We start from the raw sequence: 26,607 nt of genomic DNA on the forward strand, positions 1-26,607 counted from the left end.
TAAAACCTCAGAAGGAAGAAACGAATGGAATCCTTCGGCGGATCTCAAAAGATCACCTGCATCCCTCAGGACGTGAGGCTAGGCTAGCTAGCCTGAGGAAGCAACTCCTCGGATTCAACGTAAAGCAACAGCAAGGGGGGGGGGGGAGAACCGTCTGCTCGTTTCTCTCGGGCGCCTCAAAAGCATCCCTGAGTTGCCCCCGGAGCCGTCCGCGATCCTACTTTGCCCTTCTCAGAAAGCCCATGAATAAAAAAAGAGGACCCGCCGCTCAGGCGACGCAGGTGCCGGACTCACCGCGCCCTGCTCCCCTCTCCTGGGCCCAACCGCAGAAACTCTTCACCGCCGAAGAGCCTTCGCCCTCTTCTTACCTCAGCTTAACACTGCTCAAACCTCCCAGCCAACACCACGCACGCGCGCGCGCGCCCACCATGTGATTTCGCCAGCGAGCGCGCACGCGCGTCACGACCATTCTACACCCTGACGGTATAGAGTAGACGAGCCTCCCTCGCCCGTCTCTCTGTCTCTTGTCTGTCTGTTGCGGGCCTTTTCAAGGCTCTCTTCCTTTCTCGCCTCCACCCCCCCCCCGCCCCCACCCCCACGCCCACTTCCGCTTGACGCGCCGATTTTCCCCGCCCACCACTTCCGCCGCCCCCCCCCCGTTTCTTCCATCTTTGCGGAATCTTTTTCCGGGTTCGCTTTTAGGCGCGGGGCCTTGTGGGAGGAACCTTTTCCCTCCCCCTCCTTTAACCCAGCAAGCTCCCACGGGGCGCATGCGCACTGACAGCCTCCCATCTTTCTCCCAGCCAGAGAGCTAGCTAGAGCCTCAGCAGCAGCAGCAGCAGCAGCAGCAGCAGCTGATGATGAAGAAGAGAGGGAAGGGGGAGACTGGGGGGACCTTTTATTTATATCGTTAAAGGGACAGAGCACTAATTCCACCTTGAATTGGTTTGCGGGTGGGGGGGGACTTAGCTCCGAGAAGATTGAGTTTCTCCCCCACCCCCAGCCTAGCTAGAGGATCCCAGAGAGACCTAGTGAGAGGAGAGTTTCTTCCCCCGCTTTGGCCGTCAGACGAGAGAGAAAAGAGACCTAAAGCCTCTTAGCAACACAAGCTCCGTCTCCTCTGCTACTACTGTTGCTGCTGCTGTTTGGCCCTAGCTGGAGACACCTCAACACACACACACACACACACACAACACACACACACACACACAAGCAGCAGCCACCAATTCACCAGCTCCCCCCTCAATCCCCCTGCTCTCCCCTCCTCCCCCTTTATTACCCTTTGTGTGTGTCTCTTTCTCCACTGCTCCAGGAGAGGAAATAAAAGTGGGGTGCAGCCAAGGTAAGCTGGTCTCTATATGCAAAAGGGAGGTAAAGGCAAGCTATGCCTTCTCCGACCCCACAATTTCACTCCCGAGGCGAAGCGATCTGGATAGTGGGAGGGTGTTTGTTTTCTTGATATTCTCTCTCTCTCTCTCTCTCTCTCTCGTTTTCTTTTCTGTTTCTACTTTTGAGCACAGGAGAGCAGTTCGTGTGTGGCTGGGGGAAAAAAAAAGTAGTCCCTCGATTTCTATTTTATTTTTAGCAAGCCCAGATTGAAGGGTGTCTGGGGCAGTTGTTTCATTTGAATTAATATACGAGGTAGATTATAATGTTCTTTTTTTTTTGCTCCTACGGTAGTTGTGTGCAGCGAAGCCTTTCATGACTGGGGTTTTTTTTGTGTGTTTTGTTTTTGCCCTTGCATATTTATGGCTTACAATGAAACGCAAACTGCCATAGATTGGTGGCTTTTTTATGCTTTGTGGGTGATGTTTGGATGCAGGGAGATAGAAAAGTCTTTCCGACTGCTATTTTCATCGTTTTGTAGGAAGATTTATGACCGTTTACTGTTGGTTGTCTTGAGAAGTTGGATTCAGGCTATGTAATAGCAAATGGATTAAATCTGTTACCTGGATAATTTTGCTTTGAAGTGGTCTTGAAATATATTTCTTTGTATGGCAACAATATGAAATCAGAGTACATTAATTCTTGAACCTCTTTCTGCCACAGTTACCTTTATTAAGTTATGACACTTCTGAAACCCAGGTTCTTTTTAATGTTATAAGCAAAATAACATCTATTTATCATTATTTAATTTTGTGAATTAGTGTATTCAGCCTCTAAGGACTTGATGTAGAATTTATTCTCAATATTATGTACAACATTACATTAAGTGTTCTGCTAAGGATTCATTTGTTTAATAGGAGTAGTTAAAACTCAAAGATGCTTATCTAAAGGAACTGCTACCAATACAAGTATTAAGAATCCTATTTCAATCCTACACTGTAGTTATGTGTATATATAAATCTCATTAATTCGAAGGAATGTATTGACAGTGTTTTATATTAAATTGCTTCCATTGCAAAGTTTAAACTTAATATGAAGTTGAAGAACTAGAAAACTTTATATACATCCAATTCCAAATCATGCTCCTATGGTTTGGTCGGTTCTGTCGTGAAGTTACTGGGATATTTTTTAATGATTTTGTTAAGGTAAGAGAATATTGTGTTGTTGATTTATTAAAGCCTGCAAGGTATAGTTGAACTGTGATATGTGCACAGATGGCCCATGTATCTCAGTAGGCCTTGGTTAGGGAATCTAACCAAGTAACCTGCAGCTTTGTATATGCTGCTCCCTTGCTTATCATTTGAAATTTTAAATAAATTCTTCCTAGAGCAATGCTCTCTGATAACATGTATACATTGATAAAAGTGTCTTTTCTAACTTAGTTGCCAATGTAGACAAATATTTTTGAACAAGACAGTTGCTTGGTGAAAAACCTTACTTGGAATCCAGTTGGACATACATATTGTAAAAACGTTGAGCTTTAGTTTTGAAGAATTGTTTATGTTCAGCTCTTGGAATGTAGTAACTTGCTCTATGAAAAAAGTGTAATATAGTTTGAATACAGTAATTTATGTTGTACACTTAAATTGTACACTTTTAGATAAAAGTTCTGTGACATCATTTTTTTAAAAAAAGTAATTCTGTTTCTCATGAAGAATGTATAAAAGTCTCAATATAGATCATAAGAGCAACTTTAGGTAATATTCTTACAAGTTCTAATTATGTTCAAATAAGTTACATTCACATAATTCCACAAAACGGAATTATTTTCATTTTCTTAACTGCATAGTTAACATTGAATATAACTTACGAATATTAAAGTAATGTTAATAAATATTAAGTATTAAATTCTATATTCATATTTGCATTATATGCATATTTTGTTGGCAAACAACTAGTCTTTAACAACTATGTTTTAACTAAAATTATGTTAACTGAATATGAATGGATTTATATTGAATATTAAACACATTGCAATCCTATATGGTATTTGAAAATAAGTATTAGGTATGTTTGCTGCCTTGAGTTGTTTATAAAAAATTAATAAAGGCGTGGTATAAATAAATAAATAAGCCTCATTGAACTGAATTTGATTTAAAATTACTATGCATAGGATGTGCATAAATAAAAATATATAAATAATTCCTATTTAAGTTTTGATTGTGAGCTGTTAAACTAGATTTCTTCATTCAAAACAATATATTTCATTATGGATAGGCCTTTAGTTCAGAGCATTGTTTTTTTTAATAAAGTAGACCTTTATAAATTCTAAAGCTAGATTGTATACTTCCTTGAGAGGTTTGTAGTGCAAAACGTACAAGGATTAATATATTAAAAAGTGTTCTTTGTAGTAATCTTTAGAATGTTTTAAATTTGAAAAATTTTGATGTAGGAAGCCCTGATTTCAGCACAAAGCATAGTTTTGAGTTGAAAATAGCTCCCATTATCTTATTGGAAATATTCCAGTGCTGTTTTAACCATTCCGGAAGTGTATTGAGTTTGAAACAAGAGGGTCAAAATATTTCTGGAAAAGTCAAACACCCCGTTTTTAATTCCTTGAACCTACATCTTATAATTATAGAATATAAAAATACACTATAGTTTGAAAACTGCAGCTCTTTTAGAATATATTTTTTTTCATAAAAATATTCCCAGATTCAACCCCTGGCACTTTTAATTAGACCTGAATAAAGTTAACAATTCCTGAACTATGCAGTCCAAGTTAGTTTAACATGACTTAAATTCCATAGATTTTGTTCATTAAATGTTTTCTTACTTGCAAGGTTTCCTGCAGATGGAAAGCTGGCATCTGTACAATTAACACATGTCTTGGTTTGGTCGATAATGCTTGGCCACTGAGAGATGGGCAAGTTCTATGTTTTGTACATTTAATCATGAGTAAGTTATTCAAATTAGCGGGATGTAATATGGATGGTGTGTGATGGTTCAGATTACACTGGGATCCTAGTTTCTGTTTTCTACGTCAGCATAAAGAAATTATTTTTCAAATTACAAGCAGGTTCACACTAAACTATCAGTATATTTTTCTATAGTACCAGTCTTTATACTGTTGTATTACTTGTGCTAGTACAATACTGTAGTTGTCATCTAATCATTCTGTACAGTTGCAGCCAACACGGATGTTAGTTTATTGAATATAGGCCTTTTCTGAGAATCAGCTGTTTGGGGGACAAACTTTGAGAAAGGAACTATCCAAACAGATTCTCAGCTTCCACTTAATTGTAAATTTTAAGCCCCCCCCTTCTCTCTCTCTCTCTCTCTCTCTCTGTGTGTGTGTGTGTGTGTGTGTGTGTGTTGGCATTCTTAAAAGTTATTGTTTTGGTAGAATGTTTACCGGTAATTATTCACAACTTCAGTAACCTTCTGAAACCTACCATATAGCTAAGTCATAAAAATGAATAGTAGCCATTACAAATAGAACTGTGTCTAATGATTTTATTGTTTCAATAACATCAGCATTTCTGATTGCTTATTGTTTTGGGATGGTACTAGGAATAATTATATTATTGATAAATGAATGTAATGCTGGCAGTGCTAAATAATCAAGTTACTAAGAGCATGTGGTACCTTCCACCCCGGTCCCTTGAGTGAGCCTCTGACAGTTGAAGCGGACTTGCTCCTTTTGAGAGAAACTAAGAGAGAAGATCCTTCATTACAGCCACCAAAGAGGCTTGACAAGAGCTCTATCTGAGGCCTTAGTCTACCTCCCCAAGTCATATATCTGTCAGTACTCTAGTTTAATGTTGTATTACAAAACCTTTGCAAGAGATTTCTTTCAAAAAAGATAGGAAGATCTGAGCATAGGCTATTTTTAGCAGCAAGCCCTGTTATTTTATTGTACCCAATTTATGGATTTCTGGATCCTAAAAAAGAGTTTCTTTAAAAATTTGTTCCTTGCTTTGTTAATCAACGAATGCATTAACTCATGTTTTAAACTTTGTGTTGCTTTTCAGCCCTGTTTTCTTTATATCTTTCCTTGTTTAGAACTTGTCTTTAAAATATTATGAATAAATAGAGGTTGTAGAAATGAATGTCAAAGCATCTGAGTATATTTCAAGTTTCTCTGGAAATCAATTAGGAAGTCTGTCTCTTTCATTGAAATAGTCTGGCCTATCTTTTCAAAGCTTGGAAACAAATGCAAACATATTTGCATATTTTACATATATTTTGACTTTTGTGCATTGTCAAATTCCACTGTAAAGGCAAATAAATTTCCCACCTGAACTGATCACACATTCATACTGTATTTTATTCCACCCATACTTTTTCAATAACAGCCAACAATAATTGCAGTAATTGTTTCTTGTCTTAACTTCTTCATGTCTTCTGTAGATTCTTACTGGCATTAGTAGAAGCAAACAAAGTTATAACCAGTAGCCAAGATGGGTTTGTTAAAAACAGATCATGCCAAACCAATCTTATTCATTCTTTAATAAAGTGACTAAATTAATAGACCAGTGAAACGCCGTTGGTGTAGTATACTTAGATTTCAGTAAGGCATTTGACATAATAGACTACAACCTACAAGCTAGAAAAAGGTGGAACAGACAACATCACCACCAGATGGATTTGTAGCTGTGTGACAAACCCTACTCAACGAGTAATCCTCAATGGTACTACATCCACATGGAAAGAAGTAAGCAGTGGGGTACCACAAGGCTCCGTTTTAGGCCCAGTACTCTTCAATATTTTCATAAATGACCTAGATGAGGTAATAGAAGGGGAATTCATCAAATTTGCAGATGACACTAAACTGGCAGGAATAGCCAACACCTAAGAAGACAAACTCAGGATCCAGAAAGATCTTGACCAACTTGAACAATGTGCCCTATCCAACAAAATGAACTTTAATGTGGAGAAAAGCAAAGTTTCACATTTAGGCAGGAAAAATCAAAGGTACAAATAAGTAGAAATTACACGAGACCTGGTTCAAAAACAGTAACTGTGAGAAGGACCTTGGAGTCCTAGTGGATGATCACTTGACTATGAGCCAGCAGTGTGCAACAGCAGCCAAAAAAGGTAATACAATCCTGGGTTATATAAACAGAGGCATAAAATCAAGATCAGGCGAACTATTAGTACCGCTTTATAAAACCCTAGTAAGATCACACCAGGAATACTACAACCAATTTTGGTCACCATACTACAAAAAAAAAGTTGAGACTTTGGAAAAAAAATTCAGAGAAGACCAACTAAGATGATCAAAGGCCTGGAGACAAAAAAAAATATGAAGAACGGCTGCAGGAATTGGATTTGGCTAGTCTAAAAGAAAAGGAAGAAACGGGTGATATGATAGCAATATTCCAGTATTTGAGGGGCTGCCACAAAGAAGAGGGGGTAAAATTATTCTCTAAAACACCAGAAGGCAGGACAAGAAATAATGGTTGGAAACTGAGAGAAGCAACCTGGAATTAAGGAGAAATTTTCTAAGAGTGAGGACAATTAACCAGTGGAACAGCTTGCCTTCAGAAATCGTGGGTGCTCCATCACTGGAGATTTTTAAGAAGAGATAGGCAGTCACTTGTCTGAAATGGTATAGGATCTCCTGCTTGAGCAGGGGACTGGACTGGAAGACCTCCATGGTCACTTCCAGCTCTATAATTATATATTATATATATTCTACTGTCTTCAGCAATGGGTCTTAGTTAGGTTCTCTTTTCTATTTAAAACAACAACAAAGAGTTTAGATTTTGTGATCAAGTACCTTTAATACTGAAGATTCTTGGGAGCATCTTTCAACCAATTCAGGCATTGACATTAGCATCTTAGATTTCATGCTAAACTTACAAACTATTATTTTGGAATAAAACTGACTTTTCTGCAAATTGTAACAAAAGGACAGGTCTAGTAAGTGGATGAGTTTCGTATTTTGATATTACATTATTTATCTGTATAGCAAACTTGGCATATACTTTCTTCAGCTCTACTTCTTTGTTATTAAACTCAATTTGCAGTAGAATCCAAGAATTGTTTGAATTCCTATATCCATTCTCATGTTTTAGTGGTGGTACAACTATTCTTCAAAAAACTTCATTGATGGAATTTGGATCTAACAATATTTGCTTATGGAATATCTGAAGTGAGCTGATGACAGGAAATATAGGAGAAGGTAAGGCAGATCCTGGGGATGGAATGAAAACAGGAATCAGCCTAGAATCCCTACATAGTCACAAGCAAACTAAACCTAACCCCACTTGAGTGCCATTGACCCTTATCTGATTTTAACCAGGTATTGATTGTTAGTTGAAAAGATTCCTGTGCATAGGCTTTTAGCAAAAAATCAACTTAATCGAAGCTTTTGCTCCTGACGGGAAACAACTTAGCATAGAAAAGACTGTCTTATTCTGCTCTTAAATGCTATCAGCTCATTTGATCATAACAGAAATGTATCTTTTCCCTATCTTAGTAAAGTCCAGGATACCTATAGAATAATGCAAAGAAGCTCAGGTCTGTGGTCCTGAATATTTTCTAAACCTATTATCCAACTTCCTATGATACAAGAGCAAAAAGGTCTAAGCAGATGTGGTGGATTTTGTTTCAAAGGGTTTTGTTTTTGCTTTTGGCTCTAATCTTTTGGCCTTCTAGTATTAGCAAATTAAGCTCAGTGGCATATGTTTGTTAAAATTACATTGAGAATCAATTTTGTATCTGATCCTAGGCTTGCTAAAAAGCTATGGGCCAAGATGAATTAAAGGAAAGGGTTGTTACTAATGACTTATGAATGAATTGCTAATGGGCACAGGTTATTTTATTCATTTCTTTATATCCCACCTTTATTATTTTTATAAATAATTCAAGGCAGAAAACATATCCACCACACTTTCCTTCTCTTTTCCCCACAACAATCCTATGAGGTTGGACAGAGAGAGGGACTGGTCCAAAGTCACCCAGCTGGCTTCCACTCACAATCTTCCATTTTCTAGCATGGTCGTTAACCATTAGACCAGGGGTAGGCAAACTTGGCTCTTTTATGACTCATGGGCTTCAACTTGCTGGCTCAGGAATTCTGGGAGTTGAGGTCCACGACTCATAAAAGAGCCAAGGTTGCCTACCCCTGCACTAGACCAAACTGTCTATATATAGACAGATGATTACAGTGAAATAGATCCATTGTGATAGAAATAGTTGTGTAAAATTTCATGTATAAAACATTCACACATACACATTTTACCTGTCAATTTTTTTCTTTGACCCATTTTATTAAACATATAACTTTAAAAAGAATTGGGGAAAGGACAGATTTAGAAGGTGAATTCGTAATTGAGTATTAAACAAATACAGAAGCGTATAAACAAAAGTACCAAAGTTGAGTACAAAAGTTAAGAGGTCCAATTGTAGAAAGAAAATGCTGCGAAGGAGAAATGGTGAAATCAGTTGAAAAGACATTACAGTCAAACCTGTCAGAGAAGTGAAGAAAAGGTACAAAGAAGACGTACTTGATAAATGAGAACACTTCAAAGTTAATAACAGAAGTTTAACTATATATAGCCAGTTTGGTCTCGTGGTTAAGAGCAAAACAAAGAGAAATAGCATAATCGGGGTAATTCATGACACAGAATAAAGAAAACTCCCTATTTTGAGGAAATAGGAGATAACCAAGGATAACCAAGTAACAATTAATTTAAAAATGCTGTTATTTCTGCACGTTGACATATCCGCTTACTTCTGGATTAGGATTAGAGTTTGCAAGTAGTCTGAGCAATACTATCTCTCTACAAGAGGAAGATATTGGCAAACACAGAAAAAACTATAGTTTTGCTGAAAAAAGATTGAAAATGCTCAAGACACGGTGGCAGAATTGTTCAAAAAATAGGCCTAGTGTTTCCTGGAAGAAGAAACAACTAATTGGCTGAAATCTCAGATTTAAGAAAATAAAATTTTGAAGTCTAATTTTCTGTTTCCCAAAATTGGCGTCCAGATAGCACTGAAAACTTACATATATAGGATGTGAAAACAATTGTCAGTACACTTATCTTTTTGCCCTTTGTGTTGGCTTAGTTGACTTTATAGCCACTGTATTCTTAAGTAATGATTGTTAGCAGAACTATTTTCACCAAATTTGTCCAGTTCTCGCCTCTACATCCATCCAGATCTGGACATCCTGCTTCTACCCATTTATCTTTATTCTTATGAATGCAAAGAACTAGCAGAGGGAATGTTATTGGCATTCAGCAGATTATTCTGGACTGTACAGAATTACTGTACTGTACTTAGACCTAAGATATGTAGGACAGCATTTGGAGAAATTAACAAAATGTCGTACTAAGTTATTAATCAGCATTCAGTTGGGGGGATATGTGTTGGGGATTTTTTATGCACCTTTTTCATTTTTTAATGTCTTGTTTTGCTTTTTTATTTTTTGTTCTTTTTTGGATTTTTTTTGGAGCTTTGTATTTAAACCTTGTCTTGAATAAAATAAAAAAATAGATGCAAAAAGAGAACTTGAAATAAATAAATATACTATCAAGACATATATAATTTCTCTTTCACTATTGAAAGGATTTTGTGGACGGTATATATATGTTTTCAAAGATGTTTCATACCGCTTATCAGTGGTAGCATAATTGCATTTTTAAACAATAGTTTTCCTAAATTAATTATTTTTAATGATTATTTTTTATAATTCTAAATGTTCTGCTTATAAATTTTATCTGAGAATGCCAAAGTCTTGTCAGAGGAAAGGGGAAAAAATATTTACTTAAAATCTCTGACCATTTCATAAATGATCAAGATGGGTACCACATAATGTAAATCCAATAAATAAATAAATAAAAATATCTGTGACAAAATTGACAGCAATCAGTCTTCTTGAACAACAACTTTAAATAAGTTAAAAAAACATTTTTGCTTCTTTCTTGTCAATTGTTCAATTCCCTGATTCTTTTAAGAGCTTTTTCATGTAGTTTTTTCCAGTTATACAGCAGCCTTTCTAGAATAGAGCAAATAGCATTATGTGTAATGTTGCAACAACTAGCCAAGTGATAACATTTTATTATTTTATTGTCTACTCCTTCCCTAAAATTTTCTTTACTGAATTGCCAATTTTTTATTCCATATTTAGTACAATCCCATGATCACTTTCCTGGTCAGTTATAATCTGAAACATGGGGACGTTTTGTTAAAAAGATGCCACACGTTATTTATTTAGAAAAATGAGTAATTTTATTTCAATGTATTTGCCCTGCAAAATTTTACCATTTCCAGTGGTAGCATCTCATTTAATACTGTATCAAATTTATCTGCTAAAATGTGGTTTATTCAAAGATTTATCATTTTTGAAAGTGGGGTTTTATGGTCTCTTACCTACACAGATTTTTTAAATGCTGTGTAACTAACAAATATTGCATACATTAACTTAATGAGATATATCTTCAAGTAGATATTCATACCTGTCTTCCTTAAAATATTAGAACAGGCAAACAATAAACTATAGTTATTTTTAAATTAAACAGTTGTCTGTGAAAAAAAAAACAAGCACTTATGCTTGTTTGCTAATCTGCTCAGTTGTCTTGAATTGACAGTTTTAATTTATTTCTGTATTAGATCAAGAAATATTTTATAAGAAAATGGTTAAAATGTTCACTTTTCGAAGAAGCCTATTACAATAGAATGTATACTTTAAAACTTAACAGAGGAAAAAATTGCTAGCAATTTAATTTTTCTAAATTTACTTAGGCATAACAAAGATACTGAGTTATTTCATTTAAATTGTAGGTGCCTCAAATAATTCATAGGTAATTAAGTTACAATAGGTATTACTTTGGTGAAGATTCAGACTTTTTTGTACTGAGGAAGGCCTGAATCTTTGCCTAAATTTAGTCAGGATATAATTTATGTTTTCTCCACTTAGCTTATGTTTTTACATTCTATGCAAACTGTTTTTTAAAGAACTTTATTTAAAATGGTAGAACTCGTAGAAGCCAATGTACAAATAACTTTAATATTAAACTTTTTTTAAAAGAGCTCGAAGTTCAGAGCTGTTCAGTACAGCCATTACACATCAAGTCAGGATATACTTCTGGTTTAAAAGCAATAGGGGAACACATGATCTAGTTTCTAATAAATCCATGAACTATATTGTTTCTTAAATAAAATTCTATAGTGGTTAGAAACTTCATGCAGGGAATTCATTTTCCTTGGTATAATAATTTGCTGAAGAGTTTTCCCAGTAATTCAAATCAGAACTGTACTTTCAGAATAATATCAAGGAGTTTGATGTCCCAGATTGGATTGGTCTAGTCTGGCTTCTGTTTCAGGAATGTATGAGCAGAAGTCTCTGGAAAGGCCATAAACAGGACAAATTGCAAAAACAACCTCTTTCTTCTCATGTTCTCAAGCAACAGGTATTGGGCACATACTGTCAATGACAATCTGTGGGCCTCATATTTGCTAGCCATTAATCGTGGTATTTTTCATATATGTTTCTAAATCACTTTTAAAGCAATCTTGCCTTTATAAAATCTTGTGACAGTGGAAGTCCATTATATATGCCATAAAGCAGGGGTCTTCAAACTTGGCCCTTTTATGACTTGTGGACTTCAACTGGCTGAGGAATTCTGGCTGGCTGAGGAATTCTGGGAGTTGAAGTCCACAAGTCATAAAAGGGCCAAGTTTGAAGAACCCTGCCATAAAGTATTGCTTTAATGTCCTGAATGCAACAATATTTAGGGCTGTTGTTTGTTTTTGTCCTTGTTTTGAACAATCTTGGGATCTAGGATAATTTGGGGGGGAAATGAAAAAAAAATCTATATTTTCTTTTCACATTTTGTATAATTTTGACTAACTCTCTCATGTTTGCCTTTTTCATAGCTGAAAATTTCCAGATCTATCTGTTCCTTAAAAGGGAGTTCCATCCCCTCATCTTTCAGTTTCCTTTTCCGAGACCATTCCACCTCTGTAACGCTCTCTTTTTTGGAGGCCTTCTTTTGTTATATTAAAGTTTATTCCGACAAAAGTTGGAAAACTAAGAGAAAGGGAAAAAAGTGCGCCTTTTTTTAGTCCATGAAAATAGAATTACAAGCTCAACCATTTGCTTTACATTTCAAGCCATTTCTATAACAGCAACAACATTCTAATCGTCAAAACCTAAAATCAAAGATTTGTTTTTTTTAAGTTTCTTTTTTTTATTAAAGAGTTTTACAAAAACAAAATTTTACAATATATCCCCAAATCCCTCCCACCCCAAACCCCCCCCCACTTCCCCCCCACTTCCCAGAGCTAAATACAGGATTATAGTTACAATAATCATATTCTAAATAAAAATTATGCATAATATACAATTAACCAAATTCATAATGTGCTTTAACTCCCCTTTAATATAACTACAAGCAAAGTACCAATAACAATATCCCACTAAAATCTACTCATAAGCTAAATGGAACTTTTTAGTCCCATATTTGTTCTGAATATAATTTATCCATCTCCTCCAAACTGAAATATATCTTTCCTGTGAATGATCTTTCAAATAAGCAGAAATCTTAGACATTTCTGCAAGATTCGAAACTTTAAACGTCCATTCTTCTATAGTGGGCAAACTATCCTTCTTCCAATATTGTCCCACCAGTAACCGTGCTGCTGTTATCATGTTCAACATCAAGTTAGTTTCTTTAACATCACAATCTACAACAGGGGTGTCAAACTCAATTTCATTGAGGGCCGCATCAGCATTGCGGTTGACCTCAAGGGGCCGGGTGGGTATGGCCAGGGTGGGCGTGGCCTACTGGGTGGGCGTGGCTAAAGTGCGTATGACCTACTGGGTGGGCGTGGCCAGCTCTACATCGTTCACATCAAGGGTGCCTATGGGGGCCTGGGCAGGAGTGGGACAGATCTGAGGGTCTCTGGCAGAAGGAGGGTCTCTGGGCCAGGGCCAAGGCAGTGGGGGCCGTTCCCTCACTGTTTCCAGGATGGCTTCGCGGGCCACATGAAACCACTTCGTGGGCCGGATCCGGCCCCCGGGCCTTGTGTTTGACATGTCTGATCTACAACAATACCCAATAAAAACAATTGCGGAGAAAACTTTATCTTTCTCTTAAAAATCTTTTGAATGTTCCACCAAATTTTGATCCAAAAAGCTTTTATATTTCTACAAGTCCACCACATGTGAAAATAGGTAGCTTCTAAAGTTTCTATAATACTCTTTGAGGTGCAGTGAACAATATTGTTCATTACATTCTTAATGATTAAACATGAATTTGCCTTGTCACAGAGGTGGCGTGATGGGCTGTAGAATGTGGGGTTTTTTTTAAGTGTTTCACTGTCTTTGATATTTATATGCATGGAGCAACTGAGGTTTTGTAAACTCCTCCTATCCACACGTTATTTTGAGGCATTTTAGTTAACCCTTTAAAGCCACTGAGATGCTTCACCATATAATTTCAACACAGAATCATCCCTTACCTTCCAAACCAAAGGCAAGTGGTGAAGGACAGAAATGCATGCACAGTGCTACCTCAAGGTTCACGCTAGGCTAAGTGGTAAATCTTGGCTCTACAACTATTGGCTTATTTGATTAAAAAAAACCTTAACAGATACAACAGCTAGTTTGATTTCTTTACATTATGGCAGACTAAAATGAAGCCATTCTGTATACAGAAGATGTCTCCTGCACTATACAGAAACCAGAGCCTATATCAGCCATAAATTCATGAGTATAAATTCTAAGTCTTTTTCTCCCACTTTTATCGTCAATAGACTCTTAATTCTTCTCTGGATGTCCTTGGAAGTCACCTGATACAGGTTGGCATAATAGTTCAGTCTAGCCTGGGAACAGTGGTGGCTTCCTCCCTTGGCAATTTTAGTTTTCACGTCTACAGTTAATAGTGTTTCATAATTTGGTGGGACTTTTATCTTTTTTCCCCCCTTTTAGGTATTGTATTTTTCCTGCCTTGTGCCATGCTAGCTCCAGGTTAAAGAAATCTTTTAGAGATCTCTGAACTAAGTTCCTTTTAAGGTACACTTCACCACCTACTTTATCCAAATGCCAATTTCTGTGGAATAAGAATATGATTCAAAAGATTTGTACATCTAAAACTATTACTTCTTGTCTCAAAGTCAAATTAATACATGAGATAATTTCCCCCCAAAATTGAATAATGATAAGACACCATGCAAACCTGTGCTTGAATTAGATAGAATCAAAACAGACAAAAGGATGTATTTATTTGATGTTTATGCATTGGTAAGTCTAACAACCACAAATAAAATGAAATACAACCAAAAATATTGTAGTGCTAGTAAAAATCAGGAAGATATATAGGATAATGAATGTAACTAACATTTATAGAAACTAAATCCATAAAATATTAATATAAAATAATTTCAATCCTTTAACATATCACTAAATTTAGTGATGTGGACCATCTATTGCTCCCATCTTCCCAATTTTGGTACAATATGTTATTTTAATACAATGACATTTATATAATATCTATGAAATGTAAATCAGTAAAAAGAAGAAAGATATTCTCTATATGTAAATAATAATTTCAAACATTGATTTTTATTCTGGTTTTTTCTTCATGTAAATCTTTTGGATTTATTTGATGTTTTTTTTAACATAATGTATAATTCAACTTTAGAATTCACTACCATGAGATGTGTGCTAACTTGTCAGCTGGGTTGTCTCAAAAAAATGTTGAACCAATTTATGCAAGTCATGGGGAGCAATGACTATTAGCCTTGATGATAGTGTGACTGCCTCTGAAAGCCATCTGCTGGGGGACTAGTAGGACTCCTTATGCAGTTGGTTGACCACTGTGAGAACAGACTGCTGGACTACATGGGCCGGGTGCAGTCCAGCAGGGCACCTCCTATGTTATTAAATGTTTACCATGTAAAGATAATGAAATGCAATAAGACCAAAGCATGTTTTTGTTGAATGAGGCATAATCTAATATCTATTGAATCAAATACTACTATTTTGCCATATTATACTATAAATCCCAACTTCTACCCTATGTCTTCCATATAATAAATATTTTTATTAATTCTTAAATCTAGATTATTCCAGAGCATCAATTTACCATAACAAAAAAAAATCAAAAGGCCATTTCTTGGAAATAATGCAGAAAGTCTTCAAATCAATGAAACAGTGAAAGAGCTCTGACATTTATTATGTATTGTGCCAAGAGAGAGTATCCAATTAATGAAAGGTGCTATATATGAATATTCCAGATTGGCCCAGGAGAGAAAATTTCTACTAAGAGGTATCATACAAATTTGGTACTAAATAATAGGTATACAAATTCATATAATTGAAGATTTGTAATCCCTTAACTGTAACTTTGGAATATTGCAGTGTGTTGTATGTGGGGTTGTCTTTGAAGACCACCCAGAATTTTTATCTATAATGCAGCAACCCAGTTGTTGGTCTCCATGACACCTGTATTCTGGGCTCTGCACTGACTCTTAGAACCACTTAAAGTGCTGTTTTAACCTTTACAGACTTAAATTGATGGGCACCAGCATATTTGTGGGACCATCTTCAACAGTTTTAGCCTGTCTGATTCATAATCCCAGATTAACCTGTTGGAAGTCTCCATTTCTGCAAACTGAACGGGGCAGAGGCATGCATGCACTGCTTTTCTGGTACTGAATCTGCCCTTGAATAGCCTCCCCCTAGAACAGGGGTGTCAAACTCACAACGTCACATGATGTATCATGATGTATTGCGACTTCTTTTTCATTGCTGGCAATGGGGTGGGCGCGGTTTTGGCATGACGCATCTGGCCCGTGGGCTGGCAGTTTGACACCCCTGCCCTAGAAATTCAGGAAGGTATTAAAAACAGAAATATTCCAGAAAGCATTTAGAATGTAAAATAACACTTCTTAAATTTATTGATTCTGAAATTATTTATATATTAATTGCTTGCTGCTTATCTTAATTTTGTTTTATATTTTATTATTGATGCTTTATTATGTTTTTTTGTGGTTTTTAATTTATTATAATGTGGACATTTTTATTATGTTGTTTATAGATATATCGTAAAATTCAAAGAATCTTTCCAGAAGACATAAATTAAATAATAAAATTGCTATTTTTATATATAAATACAATTTCTTTATGCAATTATAGTAAAAAATAGCCACTTCTGTAATAATTGTATGGACAGTAGAAAACTGAGAAACGTTAGAGTTCACATTTAACTGACAAATACTCAAATTCTGCTTTCTGAATAGTTTGAGAAAATGTTTCAGAAACTCACTAATACTTTTTTTGTTCATTTTTTTCCTAGATACTAAAACTTCAGGAATTCTGAATTTTTCTTTACGCCATTGTTTTTCTTTTGGAGACAGAAGATACATGGTTCACTCTCTTAAAATAGTCTTGCTAAAAGTATAATATAAAAATGTAAATAGATCTCCAAAAATTCTAACATTTGTATATTAATAAACAATATCGTGGGCTTAATAAGATGTATTTATTACCACCATTTCCCAATTTCTTCTATAATTGACCATGGTGTTAACTTTTGTAGGTCTATAATCCAAACTGTTAGTACGATTCTGTACTGAAAATTCAGTGTTTATCTGATGAAAATTTAGATTATTTTTACATAGTAGTTTAAGGTAGACCTTGAACAATAATAATGCTTTAAAATTGTACTGCTTCTTATAACCTTGTTCATTTTTGAGAGATTAATTCTTCAAGATATACATAAATTAAGAACATATGCTAGGCAGAAAGATTTGACATTTACATTTTAAAAATTCTAGAATACCTATAATGCGTAGCTCATATGACTCCAGATATTTTACAATAATAATAAAGTGCTCTGCGACTGTAGAATTTAATCAGACAGGCACCTGCCACATAACCAGGCTTAACAATTGTTGATGAAAGACAAAAAAAAAAAAAAAGTCCGGATAGAGGATGTAGCAGTACCTGGAGACAGCAGAAGAGAAGAAACTGGAGAAGATAACAAAATAAAAAGGTTTGCAAATAGAAATAGAAGATCTGTTGCAAAAGAAAGCAAAGGTAGTACCAGTAGTAATAGGGGCCTTGGCTGCAATTCCAAAACAACTGAAGCAGCACTTGAACATCATTGGCATTGACAAATTCACCATCAGTCAGTTGTAAAAGGTAGCTTTACTCGGAACAGCTTACATCCTGCGACAATGTAACACCATCTAGCATCCACATCCGCCTATCCCGGGTCCTTAGAAAGGACTCGATAGGTAGACAAAAATGCCAAATCCAGTGTGAACATTTGGCTGACTATACAACAAACCTCCCACCACCACATACACACATATTTAGCAATATATAACAATAACATGGGAGTCCGTAGTAAGTCAAAAAGAACTGTAAAAGTTCCCCATCAATGAAACTAAAAGTTTTTCCATGTAATTAAATAATATAAACGTTTCTTGTAAAATATCAGACGGGAGGATGCAAAGACTGGAACTGCAACATGATGTTCCATATCACGAACAGGAGGATTGGATCAGTTTCCCCCTTATATGATAAAGGAATGGAATCCCACACCTTTCCTCCACACAGACAAGCATAACCTAGGAAGATTCCACTTGGAGGAGATGATCGATACAATATCCTACAATAGGGCTTTTCAACTTTAGCATCAGGCAGGTGGTACGCGACCCCTAGCCAAGCGTAGTGGGGGAGGGAACAAGCTAAAGCGGCGCTGCACAGTCCTGGAGCTGGAACTGCAGGGCTCAGCAGAAGCCCCAGGATCTGTGTGCCTGGCTAAATGCTGGTTGGAATTTCTGGCACACCCAGAAGAGAAGAGGAGAGAGGAGAAGCTATAAAAGGAGCAGGTTTTGGCGGGAGAGGGAGAGAAAAAACAGAGAAAGAGAAGAGGCTTTTGTTACTCAAGCGGTGAGGAGAGAGCGAGCGGAGCAGCCTTTGCAAGCAAAGTGTGAGTGAATGAGAGACCGAGAGAAGCTTTTGCCAGCAAAGTGAATGAGAGCAAAAGAAGCTTTTGTGAGCAAAGTGTAATGAATGAGAGAGTGAGAGAGAAGCTTTTGCAAGGGAAGTGTGAGTGAAAGTGGGAGAGAAGCTTTTGCAAGCAAAGTGTGAGTGAAAGAGAGCGAGAGGCTTTTGTAAGCAAAGGGTGAGGGGAGGTTTGTGAGCGAAGGGTGACAAAGGGAAAAGTGAGAGGGAGAAGGAGAAAAGAAAAAAAGGATTGACTTCTGAATTCCACTATTGCAATAGGAAGGAAGCATTAACACTGAGCTTCAACTTTTTACTTTTCCATAAACTAGCCATTTCTATTAGCCATTTCTATAACAACAGATGAATCTAACCAGTAAAGCCAAAAATCTCTTTCCCCCCCCTTTTTTTTTAAAGTCAGCACGTTTTTGACACCTTGCTAAGCACTGGTGGTACTCGAATATTGTCATGTCCTAAAAGTGGTACAATCTGTGAAAAAGTTGAAAAGCCCTGTCTTAGAATCAAACCATATATGGTGTTATGGGTAAAAGCCAGCACTTTATATTAGAAACCCAAAGTAATAGTAACTAATGAAACAATTGCAGAACAAGTGCTCATGTATTCTTAGGGTATTCTTTCCCACGTTTAATATTCTTATATTTTTCACCAGTTTTCTATGTTCTGCACGCTTGGATAACCGAAAACTTTTCTAAAGATTTATTGTCTTACTGTAAACACAAAAAATATTGGTCAGTTACTTTCAGTTAAAATTAATAACTCATTTAATAGTTTGTTGGTTCAATTACTTTAAACTTGAGGCAACAAATTGTTATGTTAGAGGAAAATATTTGCAGCTCAGGGTTGAGTGGAAGGGTCCTTGGTGCTCTCCGAGACACTAAGGACCCCTCAAGTACCCTAAAGCAAATAAGTGCATTATTGTCAACATTTACAAATACTGTGCTTTTTTTCTCAACCTGGATTTTTAAAAATTCCTCAAGAATATTAGAAATTATAACTAATAATAAAATGTATATAAAAATACAAATTAGTTACAGTCTGATTTATAAAACTAGCAAACTGTTTACTGATTCAGCTGTTAAATTGACTTTTGACATAACATGAGGTCTATGTCAGAATTTACATTCTTAAAATATGAGAAATAATCTTTAGTAGACATAGATCATGTCAACAATAAATATAACGGCTTTCATTGAGTAAAGTACGCATATCTATGGGTTTTGAGTAGAGTTTCCATTAATATTACTCATCCGCTAATTAGGCATTGGATAATTCTGAAAACGGAGGAAATGAAATTTCTGATATCAGATTAAGGCAACATTAATGTCTCAAAGTTTTAAATAGTTCCTTGTTTTTGTTTTTGTTTGCCTATTAAACTATAAAATTTGCACCATAAAATTAAGGCCATATGAAAAGTATCTTATAATATTGAACAGTAAGTCTTAAGGCTTTCGTATGATCGTATTTTGCTTCAGCCTGATAGTATCTCTTTCCAACCTCAGCCTCTTTTAGATGTGCTCTCTAAATCTCTGTGTTCATTTGATTTAATAATTGCTTTACTTTTTTTGTTTGGGCCCATTTATTGAAAGTAACATTGGTTTTATCATTTAAATGAAGTATGTTAAAATAGAATAAGATCATAATCTTATTTTTAAAAAGATTCATATTTTATTATTAGACAGTGTTTTGATATGGAGGTGGCCCTCAGGATTTCTGGTTCACAAAACTAACCATAGTTTTGTTTATTCAGAACTGGTAAATACAACAGGAAGGCATTTTGTGTATTGGCATTTGTATTTTGCTTATGTACTTTATGCATGCACATTAGTAATACATGGATAGCTACATTGCTATACTTGTTGATCTGATAATAATCCATCTTTGTTCCATAGCCAAGCCAAAACGAAGAAATTGTACATGAATCATTGCTTTTTAAATATATATTTATTATGTTTTTATCAATGGGAATAAAATAGAAAAAAATAAAAAATAGAAAAAATAGGGGGGAAAAACAAACATCCAACAGTAACAACAACAAAATTGTGTACAAAAAAGGAAAAGAAGAAAAAAAAAATGACCCAAATATCCAACATTAAACATAAAAAAAAATCCTCCCTGGCTGGATGCTGTAAAATAAACAAACAAACTGATAAATTCTCCTCTCCTTACATAATGGGTTTGCAAATACTGCTAGTTATAAACTTTCTCATCCTTATTTAACAAGAAAAATGCGGATGACCCCTGACCTTCGGTCCTTCCGCCGTGAACTGAAGATGTGGTTTTTCCAACAAGCGGGCCTGGACTGACTACGGTTTTAATTAGCTTTTTACTGGTTTTTAAATTGTCATATAATTATTGTATTTATTGTTTAATTCTTTTTTAAATTTTCTATTTTATGTTTTTAATTTTTATTGTGCGCCACCCTGAGTCCTTAGGGAGAAGGGCGGCATATAAATTTAAATAAATAAATAAATAATTCAAATGAGGAGGTCCATATCTAATAATCAAATTGACCCAACAGCCAACATATATATAAAAAGTGAAAGGAAAAAAAGGAAAAAACAACAGTCAACAGGTTAAGCCACATATTATACTACTCTTCAAATCCTTCTATTAATCATCTGTTATTGTATTTAACATATAGAAAGTCCACAACCGGCTTCCAGTCTCATAAAGCTGTCTAGTCCATTATCTCTAGTCAAGGCAGTTAATTTTGCCATCTCTACTAATTCAGTCAATTTTAAAATCCATTCTTCAACAGTCGGCATTCCTTTCCTTTCCAGTACTTAGTACAATCCTCGCAGTGGTCACTATGTAAAGAAATAGCACCCCAAATTGTTTTTTTGATTGATTTATCCATAATACCTAAAAGAAAAGCTTCAGGTTTTATTAATATTTTTATCTTAAGTATTTTCTGCATTATCATTATAATGTTTATCCAAAGTGTTTTCACAAATATATGAATCACTGTTATTTTAGTAGTATGATGTGCATTTTTTTGCTGTGGAATTAAGGTTACTGAACAGATACATAGACTTTTATCTGTGATCTATAGCATACTTTTATTCTATAATTAAAAATTATAGAATGAATTGCATAATTATAATTATTCTATAATCAATTTTTATAATGTTTTGCTGATATTAATTGTGCCTCATTTTAAGATCCCATTCTGAATCTCTTAGCACATATTTAGTAGGCAGGATTTATTATTTCTAGAATGATAACATGTATCTTTAGATCAGTGATGGTGAACCTTTTACAGACCGAGTGCCCAAATCGCAACCCAAAACCCACTTATGTATCATCGGGTGCCGGGTGGGCATGGCCCATTGGATGGGCGTGGCTGTGGTGGTAACGGCAAACTGGGTGGGACTAAAAAGTTCAATCAATCAATTCCAAGTTTGCAAGATTTTCCCCCCCCCGCAAGAAGTTGAAATTGATTGATTGAACCTTTTTTTCCCCACACGGCGACGGAGGCCTAAAGCGAAAAGGTTTTATAAAACCCAGCTGAAGGCCTAGGACTGGGGGGACGGCGTGCGTGCCCACAGAGAGGGCTCTGCGTGCCACCTATGGCACCCGTGCGATAGGTTTGCCACCACAGCTTTAGATAATGTGCAGTTGCACATTCTCAGTTCAAGAAAATTTTAAAAACTGGTATTTCAATAGAAGAAAAGAAATGCTAATTGGAGGAAAGCTGAATTTATTTTTTAATTCTTTTTTTTTAGCAAAAACTTTTTTATGTAACAATTTTTTTTGCAAGAACTGTGGATTATACAGTTATTGTTTGCATGTTTGCTTTGGACTAACGTTTGGCTCCCCTCTCCCTGTTTGCGTTGGTGTGGTTTTCTACCCCCTTTATCACATTACTAATTAATGAAATTCCATAATTCGTTCTATGAGAGATTTTCATGGAATCTGAACGTATTCGTGGAATGTCATTTGTGTTCATAGCAGGATTCTTTGCATTGTTACTATTTTTTTGCAAAGGGATTTTTCTTCCTTTTATGATACACAACTGTATACTATATAAAGAAGCTAAAATTCATTTATTAAAATAAAACTATATAAATTTTATATGTAGCATAAATGTTCTGAAGAGTTGTGATTCATCATATTTTAGTGATTTTATTATTCCTGAGTTCTGATTTTATGCAGATAATTACATCTAGATTGATCCTTTTTTTCAAATGCAAAAAAAATCCTTTAAATTAGTTTATTTCATTATTATTATTATTTTACTATTTTTCCTCTAGAAAGTTTCACCCTGGCAAATTCCAAATTTATAACATGATGGTTGACTAATAGAATGAAACTTGCCAACTGAGGCCAGATAATACCAGTTTGATCCCCACCTCACAAATTTGGTCCAACATAATCAATTCTTACTCAGAAGGTAAAATCCAATGGCTCTTTGAACATCATCCTATTATTCATGTAATATGTCAATAATGATATCAAGACAACAGACAGAAATCTGATTTTGGAGAAGGAGAATTTCAGTTTCCCCTTCTAACTTTCAAAATGATTTCTTTGTTGGAAAAAAAATTGAAGAGGGATATGGCAGCTACGTTTTAAATCCTCTCATGATGATCTACTTGTATCGCCACCTACTATATACAGTGAGGAGAACTACCCCATAAACAAAACAGAAAAATAGCGAATGATTCTGTTTTCTCCTACTCTGCTACTCTGCCACAGGATCTATGAAAGGTCACAATATACCAAAATGGTAATATTCCAATCAAATAGTATTATTGTTCTGCCACTTTATAAGTGAGGAAATTTAGAATGCCAGCCTTTAAAATAAAGTTTTCCCACCCAAGATTTTAGCATCATAAAGTTAAACCACCAAGCAGATCCATAATAAATTCCAAAAAACCTATCACAGTAATTGTTTGTATATAAGATCCTGCTTTGATTAATACATCTATCTGAAACAGACATAAAATAATCAATAGGACATCAATTTCTTATCAAAACATTGCCTGAATGGAAGCAAAGCAGCTATTGGGAGGGGACATTTTAATATCTGTAGCAGCTTGCGAAACTATTTACAGTCATCCTATTTAGAAGAAATGGAGCCAGTGATTTGATGACATATTGAAACAAGGTGCCTTGGAATGACAATACAAAGTTGACAATCTCCATTTCCTAGTTTCAAACCTAGATAATGAGACTGTTTATTTGACATTGCTGTTTGGATGTGATCTTCAGAAAAATAGGGTATTAGACTTGCTCCTGAGCTTGGAATTACGAAGGATGAGCTGTTGATGTTACTACTTCTAGCTTCTATCTATCTCTACAGCCACAGCCTCTACCTTCCCTTCTAATCCTTATCACAGCACCGGTGGTATTGTTTGAATTGCTAGTTTAGACATGTCAAACTTGCAATGTCACGTGATGTCGCGCAATGTATCGGGACTGTTTTGCCATTGCCGGCAATGGGGTGGGTGCAGCTTCCGCGTGATGCGCCCGGCCCATGGGCCGGCAGTTTGACACCCCTGTGCTAGTTCCTCATCTTTCCCTTCTTTACACCTTTGAGAATTAGGTGGTACAAAATTGCTTCTGCTACTAATACCTGGGCTGGAATGAAAGGCAGGAGTGGAGGTATACTAGTGAAGGACAGGGGCGTGATCTGAACTGTACCCATCTCTGGAAAATGCTGAAATTATGTGAATTATTAAGCTTTTATTTTTTTTTAAAACATATTGAACCAAGGTTTGGGGTGGGGGATGGGGGATTGAGGTATGGTAACTCATCAAATTTACTAAGGCAGGGTCACTGTGAGCTATTTTGTTTAAGCTTCATCAGTGGATAGAGCCAAGGTCATTAATCACTTCTGATGGCTGGGATAGACTTGTCCAGTTGTTGAAATCCAGAGTAATGTTGGTCCCAATTAGAGATGAAGTTTGCTACATTTTGTGTTTTCATTTTTAGGTATGTTAGAATTTGCCAGTAAAAATAAAATTGCCAGTAAAAATGAAATTAAAAACTCCCAAATTACTTCCACTTAGATTTTAATCAGCGGTGACACTTCAACCCGAGTATGAGCTGGTGGAAAAAAACAGGATCCTTCTGGACTTCCTAACTACGTTTACACTGAATATATAAAATTGTGTCTATGGTTTTATTCTTGAATAACGTCATGAACATCAATTTCAGATACTAAGGTTTGTCCTTGAAATATAACCATTCATTTAGTGACCATTTGACGTTACAATGGCACTGATCGGTTTTCATCTTACAACTGTTGCAGCATTCCCGTGGTTGCGTGAACAACATTTGGGCACTTGGCAACTGGCATTTATTTTTGGCAGTTGCATTGTCCCAGGTTCATGTGATCACCATTTGTAACTTCCCAGCTAGCTTCTGACAAGCAAAGTCATTGGGGGAAGCCAGATTTGCTTAATGACCACATGATTCACTTAATTGCAGTGATCCACTTAAGAAAGGTGTCAATAAGATCATAAAAGGAGGTGCAACTGACTTTAACTGCCTTGCTTAGCAACAGAAATTTTGGGCTCAGTTGTGGTTCTAGGACTACCTGTACCTCAGTAGTTATATAAAGGAACATGAAATCTATTACCAGTAGCTTTTTGGTAGGCATGATCCAGATTTTGAGCACAAACACTGTCTGTATAGCTCTGTGATGTTCAATTAACCTAGGACTTAATGCTCTCTTAAATAACTTAGCTGTTAATTAGTCCTTTTTTCTTGGAGCTTTCTCAGTTAGTCTTTATTCCTGGTCACCTCCCATCTCCTTTCACAGTCTTCTAAAAAATCAGATTGTTTAAAAGTATTTGGTTTCATTATGTGATCCTTGCTCCCTATTATAACAAAGTCAAGAAACTTATAATAGTTACCTTGCTTGTTTCTTATTCCTGTTTTGCTTAAGCTAGAAGTTATTTTACACACCAGTTCTTTGCTGTCAAAATATATCAAAAAGCTTTGCTTTAAATATTCCTTTACTGTATTGAAAACTTTATTGCTTCTCCCTGTAGACAGTATTGTTCCAGTTTTGTAATAAGGATGGAATTGGTAATGGACAAAGGAGAGTGATAACTTGCAAAATGTTTGCAAAAAAATATCCAAACCTTCCTAGATACTATGTATGAAATCTAAAATTTGATACTGATCAGTTTATCTTTACAGTGTGTTACTTTCACTTTCCTTAGATTGAAAGTCATTGCTTTATGCTAGAGTTAACTACAGTATTATTTTTAGGGTAGTTATCAAGCAGTGACTTTCAAAGAGAAAGTCAATAGTTAAATTCAGTTCCCAGAGTCAGCTTTTAAGAGACATGGAACAGATCACTGTGTGCTATATGAAGGTAAGTTGACATTTGTTTACATAGCCAAAGATGCCAGTAATTGTTCTGAACCCTCTTGTTATTCAGGATTGTTAACCAGAAAACAGCAGCCCAAGTAAGCTGTTTCAGATCACTAGGCTTGTGTTGTTCCAAAGTAGATGGATGTGTGGCCAGTGGTTCTTTGCTTGTGTTGGTTTCTGAATCTATTAAACCTAAAATCCAAAAAAAGGAAATAGCATCTTTCCCAAAAATGGTGTGAGGTAAAATGTTGTCTGCTAGTTTTGCTTCGTCACTGTGCTCATTTGAGGAAACAAGTAATGTCTGCAGCTCTGTTGAAAAGAGGCGTCTCTCCAGCAAAAGAAATGGCTAGGCAGGGCAAGTCAAAGAGAAAGTTAATAGACAGAATTCGACCACAGATTTCCTTGCTTTAGAACTTAAGTCTACCGATAATAGTATCACGTTTTTTTGTCCGATCAGGCAATCTGTCCAACACTACAGAATATGTTTCCAAGGCTTGTTTATTTTTTAACTTTTGAAATCCTGCAGCAAATTTAGAAAAATTGAAGGTTTGCACTCCCACTGAGCTTTTGAAGAAGACATACAGCAGGGGTCTTCAAACTTGGCCCTTTTATGACTCGTAGACTTCAACTCCCAGAATTCCTCAGCCAGGCAGGCTGGCTGAGGAATTCTGGGAGTTGAAGTCCACAAGTCATAAAAGGGCCAAGTTTGAAGACCCCTGACATACAGGTAGTCCTCAATTTAACAACAGTTTGTTTAGTGACCGTTCAAAGTTACAATGGCACTGGAAAAAAAAGACTTGTGACCAGTTTTCGCACTTACGACCGTTGCAGCATTCCCCATGGTCACGTGATCAAAATTCAGATGCTTGACAGCTGGTTCATATTTATGACATTTGCAGTGTCCCAGGGTCATGTGATCCCCTTTTGCAACCTTCTGACAAGCAAAGTCAGTGCGGGAA

At 35.9% G+C, this 26,607-nt stretch overlaps 2 protein-coding genes across 2 annotated transcripts in view; one reads left to right on the plus strand and one right to left on the minus strand.

Annotated features, from left to right (window-relative positions):
- The window catches only part of ORC4 (origin recognition complex subunit 4), a 30,402-nt gene extending 29,846 nt beyond the window's left edge, over positions 1–556 (minus strand). Inside the window, exon 1 of the mRNA XM_081344896.1 lies at positions 295–556. The gene's annotated coding sequence lies outside the window, so the exon portion shown is untranslated. The remainder of the gene's footprint in view (positions 1–294) is intronic.
- A 176-nt stretch (positions 557–732) lies between these two features.
- The window catches only part of MBD5 (methyl-CpG binding domain protein 5), a 152,053-nt gene continuing 126,178 nt past the window's right edge, over positions 733–26,607 (plus strand). The window contains exon 1 of the mRNA XM_081312585.1: positions 733–1,342. The gene's annotated coding sequence lies outside the window, so the exon portion shown is untranslated. The remainder of the gene's footprint in view (positions 1,343–26,607) is intronic.

The sequence above is a fragment of the Vipera berus genome (genome assembly GCF_964194415.1).
Source record: "Vipera berus genome assembly, chromosome: 1".
In the NCBI taxonomy this organism is placed as follows: Eukaryota; Metazoa; Chordata; class Lepidosauria; order Squamata; family Viperidae; genus Vipera; species Vipera berus.